The 13,184-nt window shown below is 34.1% G+C and overlaps 1 long non-coding RNA gene across 1 annotated transcript in view; it reads left to right on the top strand.

Moving 5' to 3' along the window:
- The first annotated feature begins 12,342 nt into the window (after positions 1-12,342).
- Positions 12,343-13,184, top strand: part of LOC141399568 (uncharacterized) — a 2,882-nt gene continuing 2,040 nt past the window's right edge. The window contains exons 1-3 of the long non-coding RNA XR_012411871.1: positions 12,343-12,438; positions 12,501-12,596; positions 12,658-12,721. This is a non-coding gene — a long non-coding RNA (uncharacterized lncRNA). The remainder of the gene's footprint in view (positions 12,439-12,500; positions 12,597-12,657; positions 12,722-13,184) is intronic.

Below are 13,184 nucleotides of genomic sequence, written 5' to 3'. Positions count from 1 at the left end.
CACGCCCATAAGCTATATTAGTTGGTCACCATAGTATTTAAAGCTTTGTCTACAACAAAATGTCCAAAAAATCCTCGAACAGTCTTTTAAATTCGGTTATGTTGAACTTGTGTGTGGGAGGTACCTTGGTGTAACTTGTAAGTAATATTACGATATTTGAAGGATTCGATATAATCCATATAAGGTTTGATCTTTGTCTGGAAGAAATATTACGATACACAAAGTTTAGACCGAATCGTTTACTCCCTTTGTGAAATATCGAATGCTCCATTTAAGAAAAAAATTTTGAACTTTTATGTCGCAGGTACCGATATAACTTAAATTTAATTTGGGCAAAATATTAAGTAAAAAAATAGTTTCCTTGAAGCCAAAGCTTGGACTATTATAATAGGCGAACTACAGTAGTTTACCATTAAATCTGACTATTGCTGGATCAAATTAAGTGTTTTTAACAAAGCTCAAAAATTTGGCTACAAAAGTTAATTTGCGTGGAAGTAAAAACACGTTGAATCTAACGAGGTTTTTTATGTTGTTATTCGATTGCTGGTTAAACCATTCAAAGTAAAAGTAGAAGACTACCACATTAAGATTCCACTTCTAATACATCACTTCTCAAAACCTCCACTGCATCCACCATTTATGGACACAAACATTTTGAAGCCGGATTTTAGGTGTTTTTTTTTTTTTGTATTTTTGATCTGTCTGAGACGCGCATTCTGGTATTTCAAAAAACCAATCATAGGATTAATATACTCGCGATTACGGATAACTTGGTATGTATAATGAATATGTAGCCCAGGCAGCATCACATTAAACGATTGCCAACGCCAAAATTCAGTGCGGTATTTTTTCTAAAAAAACTATTTTTAGGGTACAGTACATACAATATCTTCTTGATTGTGCTGGAACCCTGCGATATTTTAGTTTTTTTGGCGGTTCGGATAATATAAATCATAAATCGCTAAAATCCATCCACTAGAACGGCGGGAACGTCTACTACAAAAATTGACAAATTTGCGAAAAATAATTTTGAAAATATTGCGGATCTAATCGCGTTTTCTGTGGATCGTCTCCTTCTTAGTTAAGAAGCCGACACATCACACGCTCTTTGCGGAAACAGAGGTTTAAAAAGTTTAGCGGTATGGAAGCTGTATCCGATTTATCCCAAAAATTGATTATGAATGTATATAAACGGTTCTTGATGGACTTTATTGAAATAGGTTTAGATCGATGTATTTTTTCATGGTTGATAGTGCAAATTTTTTGCACACTAGACTGTAGATGATGCTACATCTTAGCGGTCAAAGTACATCCTGAGAATTGATTACAATAATATGTTCGTTTCTTATCTGAAAATTATCTAAAATAGAAGAATAACTTCGAATTATTTTCTTACAATATTTTTATAGTTTTGGCTTCATTTGAATTATCGCGATGTTTAGATTACGTGCATATTTTTAAGATGAATAAACAACTTGAATTTTATAAAGCAAGTTGCAAACTTCCAAATTTTTGAATTCTTTCATAATTTTCGGGAAAATTTACAACATTTTCAATGAAGTTATGGGACCTCAGTAAACATATAGTACGTAGGAAGTCATAAATTAACAATGTATCACCATATAACAATGCGTGTTTATATGTTTTTTTCTTATAATCAGAATTGAAACTGCCATAACTTTTGGGCGCAATAGCCTAAATTAGTATCTGGAATTTTTTCTCAATCCATGTACCAATAATCTTTCATGTAGCTTAAAAAATTTAAGATTTTTTCGATGGAAACTAAAAAATTTTCACTTTTCCTCATATGAAGTCTAAAATCATTATTTCGATGAGGCACATTTGTCTCGTATCCAAGTGAATATAATCGCGTAACCCTACAGACTGAGGCTACAATTATATTTCGTTCATGATAAGGAAAAATTTGAAGTGACGCACAAAAATTAATTTTTCTTCTTTATTTTCTCATACTGTTAAGCAGCAAATTTGTCTAAAATAGAATAACAAAATGTTGGCAAAGTCAGTGAAAAACACAAGTAAATTGTAAACAAAAACTGCGATTGGTCAAAAACAACAAATAAGAAAATAGTTTATAATTGGCTTTTAAGATGTAGTCCACGAGAACTCGAGACCTCTATACAGCTCGAATATGACTTATCAAGCGTGAAGTATATTCATTACGGAATTTGTATTTGATAGTGGAATAATATGACATGAAGAAGTAATTCAGATTTCAGTGGAAGTTTCTCTCAAAACGAGCACACAAACAAACATTTGAAAATATTTTCTTACAAAACATGATAATGATGTACATTTTCTGTTCAGAAACTTCAGAAAAAATATAAGTTTTCATTTAAAATCTTCTAATATACAAGCATTTTTATGAGGAAAATTGTAATAACATGTTATAGTAGGTTAACAATTTTTTTGTTGTTAGGTTTTCACGATGATGCTTGAAAACGGCAAGTCTTGCCGAAATGGGACTAGGGAACATCTTATAGCTGTAAAAATTCTCTACAAGATTTGATTTCATTATTTTTTCCTAGGTTGTACCATTTTTGATATATATAAGTTGGGAAATTGCAGTCATGACATTGTTTTATAAGGAGACGATAAGTATGTATACAGTCAGTGAATTGTCCCAATCTGAACTTCTATATCTCAAAACTGGTAAAACCTAAAAAAATATCATGAAGCATAATCTTGTAAAGAATTTTCACTGCTACAACATTTTCCTGAAGTCCACTTTGATAGGGCTTGCGGTTTCTCAGCAAAATCGTGAAAACTTAAAAAACCCCTAAAAATGTGAATTTTGACCGCGATTTATTTTAAAAGTGCTCCGGCGATTTTTTTTTTGGTTTTTTGATTTTTTCATCTATGAACATTGTAGTTTCAGAATCCGCAAAAACTTTCCAGGTGTAAGCACCTTACATTTAAAATTGCCTCAAGATCACCGTGTAAGTCTATTTATAGCACCCAAATCGTTTGCTATTCAATTCTTTTGTAAACATTTTCGATCCCTATTACTGTTAGTGTACTACTAACGTCATTTATATGTGAATACATCAATATTTTGTTGGTCCTGCACCGTTTTGTAATGAACAACAGTGTTGTGGCATTGGCGGTGTGAGGAGGTTCACAATTGCATCATCCAATACTGTGTAAATCTAAAATCATTCATATGTCTTTCCGACATTACAATTTTATTGGATGTATTTACAATTGCCAACGAGATTCGATTCGATTACCATGCATTTGGTATTCTTTTCGGGAAACTTGATTCGGCCAACTGGATACCACCAAAACACAAACCCACACACTCACATATACTGGCACTGAGCTTGAGATACGAATGGAATTTGAAGTATGGCACATGTGTCCATCAAAAAATGGCAAACATTTTCGGAGGCACAAAAAGTTCAGAAAATGCTAATGTAAATGGCGGAGTAACGTGGTGTCCATGTTGCATGAAGAGCCCATTTGATATCGAGCTTACGTATTAATAATATTGCACCATTGCGGCCACATTGGAAAACGATCGAATCTTTCCCCATTCCTTAGCAATTCTGGTAGGGGTTTTATTGGTGCATTGCCCTTCTTCTTTGACTTACTGACATTCCAATGAATGGTGCACAGATTGTCTATAAGTTATATGTTATGCCATAGAAAATGTCTTATAAAAGTGCATACATACAGTGCTGCTCAAAACATTTGCAACTCAGATTCCTATATCACATTCAATCTACTTTTAGGGACATTTTCAATTTTGAAAAATATTTTTTTTTTGTTTTTTTATTTGTTTATTTATTAGCCCTATTTTCAAGATTTAAACATTATTATTCAGTTATGAATACTTATGTTACAAAAATGTGTGAAATATCGGAGGAATACATGATTTAGCTGGCCCAAAACATTTGTAACTCCGTGGTACCAATATCTATTAGTTCATTTTTGACGAGCTTTTTGTATTGATTGGCATCATGTTGTTTTTAAGCAGAAGAAGGGAGCAAAAAGCTTTCATGAGGAGTACTTTTTATCCCACCTATGTTTACTTTTTTTAAGAAAAACTTAAACTATGACCAGAAATTTGTATAAAATGGTAATTGTGGATCCAACGAATTCCAAAAATAAACAAGGAGGTGTAAGGAAAACTACCTCCTGTTGTTCTGTAAGGATAGCGAGGGATGATGAAATAGTTTTACGAATTATTAAGCAGATCTCTCCGAGGTCATCAACAGATGTTAAAATAAGACTTAACACCGACAAATCTATACAAACCCCTCCGATACATACCAAGGATACCGGTGTACCATAATTGCAAATGTTTTGAGCAGAACCAAGAGTGAGTGCAAGCTTTTTTTGTATATTTTTGTAAGTGTAATGTTAGCAAATTAATTTTTATATCTTTAAAAGGGACCAAATAAACAATCAACCTACAAAAATATTTGCATTTCAAATCCACAAAATACCTCAGAATTACATAAAATATGAACTAGTCATACCAGTTGCAAATGTTTTGAGCAGCAGTGTATGTTGGCAAAAGACATTTTCGTAATTTACTAATAAACTTGTTGTTTTAAATATTAAAACAACAAAAGGGATTAAGCCAGACTATTTTGAAAAATCAAAATTGTAACAGCTATCCCAATTAAATAAACGCCACCAATGTTCTATTTGAGAAACACTGGCACGGTTTTGTGTGTTGTTGGTATATAAGCTACCAAACAGCATTTGGGTATGTGCATTTGTTGAAAAATCAACGACACATACGAGTGGAGGAAGGTTTGCTTTGTTTCGTAAACACTTTCGTCGGAGTTGTGTTAGGTTACCAAAGAAAAACTTCTCATTGAAGGGTTTTCTCTGTTTACGTTTATACTTCGAGCTGACGATTGATGTTTGGGTATAAAAAGTTCCTTGTTGAAGAAGTTATTGAAAAATAACTTCGGTGGAGAATATCCACAAACAAGAAACAAAAGGAACTGATGAGATCCAGTGGCGTGGATCGAAACTAGTCTTCCTTGCCTTACACCTTGGCGAACAATGCCAAACCTTCTCCACTAATAAACTTGTTGTTTTAAATATTAAAACAACAAAAGGGATTAAGCCAGACTATTTTGAAAAATCAAAATTGTAACAGCTATCCCAATTAAATAAACGCCACCAATGTTCTATTTGAGAAACACTGGCACGGTTTTGTGTGTTGTTGGTATATAAGCTACCAAACAGCATTTGGGTATGTGCATTTGTTGAAAAATCAACGACACATACGAGTGGAGGAAGGTTTGCTTTGTTTCGTAAACACTTTCGTCGGAGTTGTGTTAGGTTACCAAAGAAAAACTTCTCATTGAAAGGGTTTTCTTTGTTTACGTTTATACTTCGAGCTGACGATTGATGTTTGGGTATAAAAAGTTCCTTGTTGAAGAAGTTATTGAAAAATAACTTCGGTGGAGAATATCCACAAACAAGAAACAAAGGGAACTGATGAGATCCAGTGGCGTGGATCGAAACTAGTCTTCCTTGCCTTACCCCTTGGCGAACAATGCCAAACCTTCTCCACTAATAAACTTGTTGTTTTAAATATTAAAACAACAAAAGGGATTAAGCCAGACTATTTTGAAAAATCAAAAAATAATATTTTTATAACCACTCTCTTTCACTGGCACTCTTCTAAAGCCCGAAATATTTGCTTGAATTCTACTAACTAACTTTCTATCCAAAGGTGTAACATCTATTCAACGCCAGTATTGAACACAACTTCAGAGAGAGCTTCCTCATATCAAACTTTTAATTTATGTATGTACACAGGGAATCCTAGAAACCAATAAGTTTATAGGAAATATTTGCTAAATTCTTCCGTAAAACGAACAGTGTAACTTTTTAACGACAGTCGATATTGTTATTTTTTCGAGAAACTCATTTTAACAACATAATTAACAACCTTTGTATTCATTAAACAAATTTTAACAAATTTGTTAAAATGTCGTTATGAAAACAACACAAAAATAGCAGTTGTTAAAAAATCTACAAAAATGTTCAATATTGTTCTGTTCTGTTTATAGACAATTTGTCTACATTTTTACAGAATAACACAATCGTTACTGCAAACAATATTTAGAGTCGACAACGTTGTCGATTGTCGGATTGTTAAAAAGTTACAGAATAGGCCTACAGGGCAAACCACAAAATTAAAAAAAAAAAAAAACAAGTAAAAAAGCATTAAGTTCGGCCGGGCCGAACTTTTCATACCCTCCACCATAAAATATTCATTCCTGTCCCCAACTTTAAGTGAGTACGTTAAAATGTCAGATAATGTACATAAAATGCTTCATTCGGGAGGCCCTTTTTTATGGTGCCTATATCTAACTGTTGACAATTTTTGGTGGGCTAGAAATTGGGAGGTACTGTTATACAGGGGTTATAATAAAACATGGGTCTATGTTGAGAGTTTTTGATGGGAGCCTTTAATTTCAAATAACTCCTAATTCGGTTAAAAAATTTAGCTAGAATCCTCAAAATATCGAAAATCGGTACATAACGTGGGAACTTCAAATGTCATTAACAGCTAGTTCGGAGGTATCTGGGCTATACGAAAATATGAACTTAAATGAACAATTTTTGTTGCAGAATTTTTGTTGACTTTTAAATTTCAAATTACAGAAAGTTCGTCTAAAAATAAAGCTAAGGTACGGAAAATCGGGAGGTTTGTTTTGGGGCTATACAAAAACATGGACCTACGTTCGGTTAAACATTTTAAGTAAAATTCTCAAAGTACCGAAAATCGGGAAGTATCGTTATATTGGGGCTATGTTGAAAATTGTTGATGCAGATGCGTGGTGACCACTACAACCTTCAAATGTCAAATTACAGTTAGTTCTGTTAAAAATTGTAGCTAAAATGGCCAAATTACTGAAAATTGGGAGGTACCGTTACATGGGAGCTATATCCGAACATGGACCTATGTTGACAATTTTTGATGGAGAGGTGTTGTGACCACTAAGAACTTCAAATGTCAAATTACTGCTAGTTCGGTTTAATATTGTAGCTAAAATCATCAAATTACTGAAAATCGGGAGGTACCGTTATATGGGGGCTTTCTTGACAATTTTTGGTGGAGAGGTGTGGTTGACATTTAAGAACCCTAAATGTCAATTGATAGCTAAATCGGTCTGAAAATGTAGATAAAAACGTCAAAATGTCGTAAATCGGGGGTACCGTTATATGGGGGCTATACCAACACGTGGACCTAGGTCCACAACTTTTGTTATATAAATTTAGTTACACTTAAGAACCCTAAATGTCAAATTATAGCACATCGGTCTGAAAATGTAGCTAAAAACGTCAAAATACCGCAAATCGGGGGGTACCGTTATATGGGGGCTATACCAAAACGTGGACTTATGTCCACAACTTTTGTCATATATGTTTATTGATACTTAAGAACCCTAAATGTCAAATTATAGCTAAATCGGTCTGAAAATGTAGATAAAAACGTCAAAATGTCGTAAATCGGGGGTACCGTTATATGGGGGCTATACCAACACGTGGACCTAGGTCCACAACTTTTGTTATATAAATTTAGTTACACTTAAGAACCCTAAATGTCAAATTATAGCACATCGGTCTGAAAATGTAGCTAAAAACGTCAAAATACCGCAAATCGGGGGGTACCGTTATATGGGGGCTATACCAAAACGTGGACCTATGTCCACAACTTCTAATATATAAGTTTATTAACACTTAAGAACCCTAAATGTCAAATTATAGCTACATCGGTCTGATAATGTAGCTAAAAACGTCAAAATACCGTATATCTGAGGGTACCGTTATATGGGGGCTATACCAAAACGTGGACCTATGTCCACAACTTTTGTTATATAAGTTTATTGATACTTAAGAACCCTAAATGTCAAATTATAGCTAAATCGGTCTAAAAATGTAGCTAAAAACGTCAAAATACCGCAAATCGGGGGGTACCGTTATATGGGGGCTATACCAAAACGTGGACCTATGTCCACAAGTTTTGTTATATATGTTTATTGATACTTAAGAACCCTAAATGTCAAATTATAGCCAAATCGGTCTGAAAATGTAGCTAAAAACGTCAAAATACCGTAAATCGGGGGGTACCGTTATATGGGGGCTATACCAAAACGTGGACCGATATAGCCCATCATCGAACTTGACCTGCCTGCAAACAAAAGACGCTCTTTCCCAAAATTTCAGCGTCCTATCTCCATTTTTGTGGATGCTAGAGTGATTATCACAGACGGACGGACGTACGTGCTCAGATCGACTTAGAATTTTACCCTGATCAAGAATATATATATTTTATAGGGTCGCAAATGAGTATTTCAATGCGTTACAAACGGAAAAACAAACTTAATATACCCTCCATACTATGGTGGAGGGTATAAAAAATCAGCATTCGTCATAAGTTGCACTTTGATCCTTAAATCCTCACTAACCACCGGGCCATTGAGGACTAGTTAATCTGTCTATCAGCTTTGCTGATGTCACTCTTGTTCTGACTGCAATCAACCTTGTAGGCATCCACATCATTAGTGATTTTTATCTTAAGTACCTATTTACGTAGTATATTTTAATGTTTATTTCACCAAACTGATTAAAATTTCCTACCCGAATAGGTGATTGGACAGGAGTCCTCATAGCATGTCCGGAGAGTTTTGGTCAGGGCATACACAGCTTTCTCAATTCATCCACTGTACACAATTATTGAAGCAGCTAACGATCTGGATTTACACCTATCCGTTTTTCTGGGATTCCTATAACGATTCTACTTGACTTCAAGTACAAAGATTTTTGGGAGTATCATCCTGTAATCCTAGAAGGAACACTTTTCAAGTACTCTCCATTTGCGTGGTGGATCGGGGTCATCGGGGCCAATATTAGGGACATGTCAAGTTATCTTTCTATCCGCAGAGTGCTGATGTCACCTCTACCTCTCTACTAGATAGAAGAACAACATTAAGGTTCTGTGTAGCAACTATGCGGAAAGAAGAGATATTGTTGATTAAACCATGTATTTTGTGTCGGGCACCATAATGACGCACAACATATTGTTGAAGCAACCATTTTGTTCTTAGAATATTCTCCTACAATATTTATTTTCTGAGTATATACACATTCTCAACTTGTCCAAATTTGAGGCGGAGAACATTATATGGTTTTGCCGATTGCCCACTCACCTTACTTTTATACAACTAGGGCGATGTTGATATCAATCGCGAGAGTTTGCTGTCAAACAGCAACAGTTCTGCAATAATAAAGTTTAATCACAATGCTAGGTTATTGCTACTTCCGTCCTATTGGTGTTTCGGAGAGTTTCTAACGTATAATTATCCTAATCCGCAGTTTAGAACCCCTCTCGACTTCTGCGAGTACTATCGGTGGCAAACTTAATGACAAGCCGACATTCTTAGGAGAGGAATTTAGAATCCTCCAACTTCTCACCTGAATACCGATGTTCTGCTTCTCGACTAACTTCAGATCCATAGGACAAGGAGCTACTCATATTGAGGCTATTATCCTACACTGCTAGGCTACTGTCTCCCAAAAGTGAGCCAATACCATTAACTATCTGCATAAGAAATCGACCGATTTTTTATTCTCGCAGTTAATGACATTGCTCCTATATATAGGACTGACTGACGTTGCTATGATTTACAAACATCTAAAATGAGGATGTCCCTCGACTAGTAATCAATGACTATCTCTGCTACGAACATTGCGATCAACCTTGTCAATAATTACCCACCTAAGATCGATCGGAACAATCTGTCGCACAGCATTATTAACATGTTTCTGCTAAGACGAGCATGGTTTCTGCGAAGAACTACTTCTGTAAACCTTGAAAAATACCGATAGGCAAGTGATCGATTAACACCCTGGTGTTAGGGTTAGGTAAGACGAGGATCACTACGTGGATATCCTTTAGACGTTCAAAACAACTGGAGACTTTTTGGACACAACTTCTAATGGCAAATCCTATCTCTTTACCAAAATTCAACATTGTGTTAAATTTACTACTTTCCCCTTATACGCATGTTTATTTTGACTGGTCTAAAATTGATGTATAAGAGATTTGCAGATATAGGGGTAAGCTTAAGCATTTTGCTTCCAATATCTTTGCTTTGTTACTATGTACAGATTCCGGGTTTCTTGCATATCAGCTAGATTATTGTCATCGGAAATTGTATTCTCTCTTCAGCGAAGTTTTTGTATGCGTTTTAATTTGGGTGCAATATAATCTCGATAATCCGGACACGACATATTTGGCTGTCTGCGAATTATCGAATTGCCCGGGTAACCGAGTAGTTACGAAAAACATATAATTTTGTGTTTAAATTATTAATTTAATCAAAATTTATTCAATAAAAACAGTTTCTTAACATAAACGAGTTCATATAGACGAGGTCTGTAGGCCTTATCGATTGAAAAGTTGTTAAAATGTATTTTGTTTTTATAACAACTACAAAACAAACAAATGAACTTGTTGTAAAATAAACAATGAGTGAAGGTGTTAAAAAGTTACAGAATAGTGGGGCTGAACAAAATAATAAGCGTTTTAACCTGATCAGAAATAACAGTACCTGTTTATTCATCAATATAAGACACTTATGCAAGCGTTTTTTTTTTTTTTGAATCCTCGAAACACTTCTGAATCGGTGTCTTCAGTTTTGGAAAGTGGAAAAAGTCAACGGAGGCCAAGTCCGGTGAAAATGGTGGTTAAGGCATGATAACGGTTTTGTTTTTGATCAATGTGTAAGCTGGTGCGTTATCATGATGCAAAATCCATGTTTGGATTTTCGTTATGTTCGTTTCTAACGAATTGCTTCGTGCAAAATGCACAAAACTTCAAGGTAGTATTCCTTATTGACCGTACGACCATGTGGCACGAATTTATGATGCACCACACCATTGCAGTCGAAGAAAACAGTGAGCAAAACCTTCACATTTGACTGAACTTGACGTGCTTTTTTTGTCATCTTCTCGTCCTTCCTTAAACCGGTTATACCACAATTAAACTTGTGTTCTGCTCATAGTAGACTCGCCAAAGGGCACAATCAACATTTCAAATGCCCTTATTTAATATTTTACACAAAACTTAATACAATTTCTTCGATCCATTTTTTCGACTATTATAAAATTGAAGAGCACGTCAAAACACTACTAACCTTTTTATCTGTCAAAAACAAAATGACAATCCAAAATGGCTGATATTACCAAAATATATGTCTGTTCCAGCACCTGCAAGAAGCTAATAATAGTAAAAATTAGTAAATTCTTGCAGTTCTGGATTAGACCACATATGTATAATAGACATGTGAATTAAATTGGGTTTTGGGGTTTGTCGGTTTTCATAATTCCCGGGAAACGGGAATCAAAAACTCGTTATTCCTGGGAATCCGGGATTTCCCTGGAATTTTGTTTAAATTCGTGACTTTTCGATCTAATACCATTTGTACTTATAAATGCTAGTTTCCAAGCTTTGTCTTCGTCCACCCACTAAAAATAACATTCTAATATGTCTGATTACACTATGCAACACTGAAAATTCAAACAACTTCTAGTAGGCATTTTTTGAAAGTACATATTTGTAGTTTTGGGAACAAGTATAGTGTATATACGCCCTTACCTAAAATTACGAATGATTTTAAACAACAAGTTTTTTGTTACCCAGACGATAACATTTTTGTAAAAAATTTTATTATTATTATTATTACAGTGTTTTATTTAACTTGCTTTGGTGTGTGTTTAGTTCAAATCTGGCAACTCATTTTTAACACGGTTGCAGTTGACCAATCGAACTAAAACTTTGCACACTTTTCAGATTTGGATGACAATACACGAATATGAAGTCAAAGCCAATATTGGTCCATTTTTACACTGTTTTACAGTGTTTTATCTAATTTGCTTTTCAAATCTGGTAACTAATTTGTCACACAGTTGCAGTTGACCAATCGAACTTAAAATTTGCACACATTTCAGATTTGGATGACAATACATGAATATGAAATCAAAACCAATATTGGTCCAGTCTTACAGTGTTTTTACGGTGTCTAACTTAACCCCCTTTTCAAATCTGGTAACTGATTTTTAAAACGGTTGCAGTTGACCAATCGAAATAAAACTTTGCACACTTTTCAGATTTATATGACAATACGTGAATATGAAACCAAAATCAATATGGGTCAATTTTTTCCTATAGCCCCCATATAACGGTACCACCCGATTTCCGGTATGTTGCTTTTCAAATCCGGTAAATAATTTTTTACACAGTTGCAGTTGACCAATCGAACTAAAACTTTGCAAACTTTTCAGATTTGGATGACAATACATGAATACGAAATCAAAACCAATATTGGTCCATTTTTAAAGTGTTGTACAGTGTTCAATTTTACATGCTTTTCAAATCTGGTAACTCATTTTTAACACAGTTGTAATTGACCAAGCGAACTAAAACTTTACACACTTTTCAGATATGGATGACAATACATGAATATGAAATCAAAACCAATGTTCATCCATTTTTACACTGTTTTACAGTTTTTTATCTAATTTGCTTTTCAAATCTGGTAACTCATTTTTCACACAGTTGTAGTTGACCAATCGAACTAAAACTTTGTACATTTTCAGATTTGGATGACAATACATGAATATGCCAGAATTGGCTGTAACTTGGCATTTGGAGTCCCCAATGGTACAGAAACTTCCCCATCAAAAATTATGGACATAAGTCCAGGTTTTGTTATAGCCCTTATATAAAGGTACTACACGATTTCAGGCATTTTAAAGTTTTTATCTAAATTTTCGGCCTAAATTGACTATAATTTTGTTCTCAGTGGCCAAAAAAAAATTTATTTACTAAAAAGTTAAAAATAAAATATAATTTAAAAAAATTAAGTAACAGTGTTTTATTTATAAATGCACTTAAATGTAGAAAATAATTTTTCATGATGGAATCTCTCAAATAAAACGCTTGCCGTTCAATATTGTCACAATTTCTAATTCAAATGCAAGCTTTTTATTTGAGAGATTCCATCATGAAAAATTATTTTCTACTTTTAAGTGCATTTATAAATAAAACACTGTTACTTAATTTTTTTAAATTATATTTTATTTTCTATTATTCCTTTAGTAATGCCTTGAAATATTTACCAAAT

The sequence above is a fragment of the Musca autumnalis genome, unplaced genomic scaffold (genome assembly GCF_047663935.1).
Source record: "Musca autumnalis isolate F117 unplaced genomic scaffold, ASM4766393v1 scaffold_3, whole genome shotgun sequence".
NCBI classification, from domain to species: domain Eukaryota; kingdom Metazoa; phylum Arthropoda; class Insecta; order Diptera; family Muscidae; genus Musca; species Musca autumnalis.
This window is presented reverse-complemented; position numbering and strand designations above follow the sequence as displayed.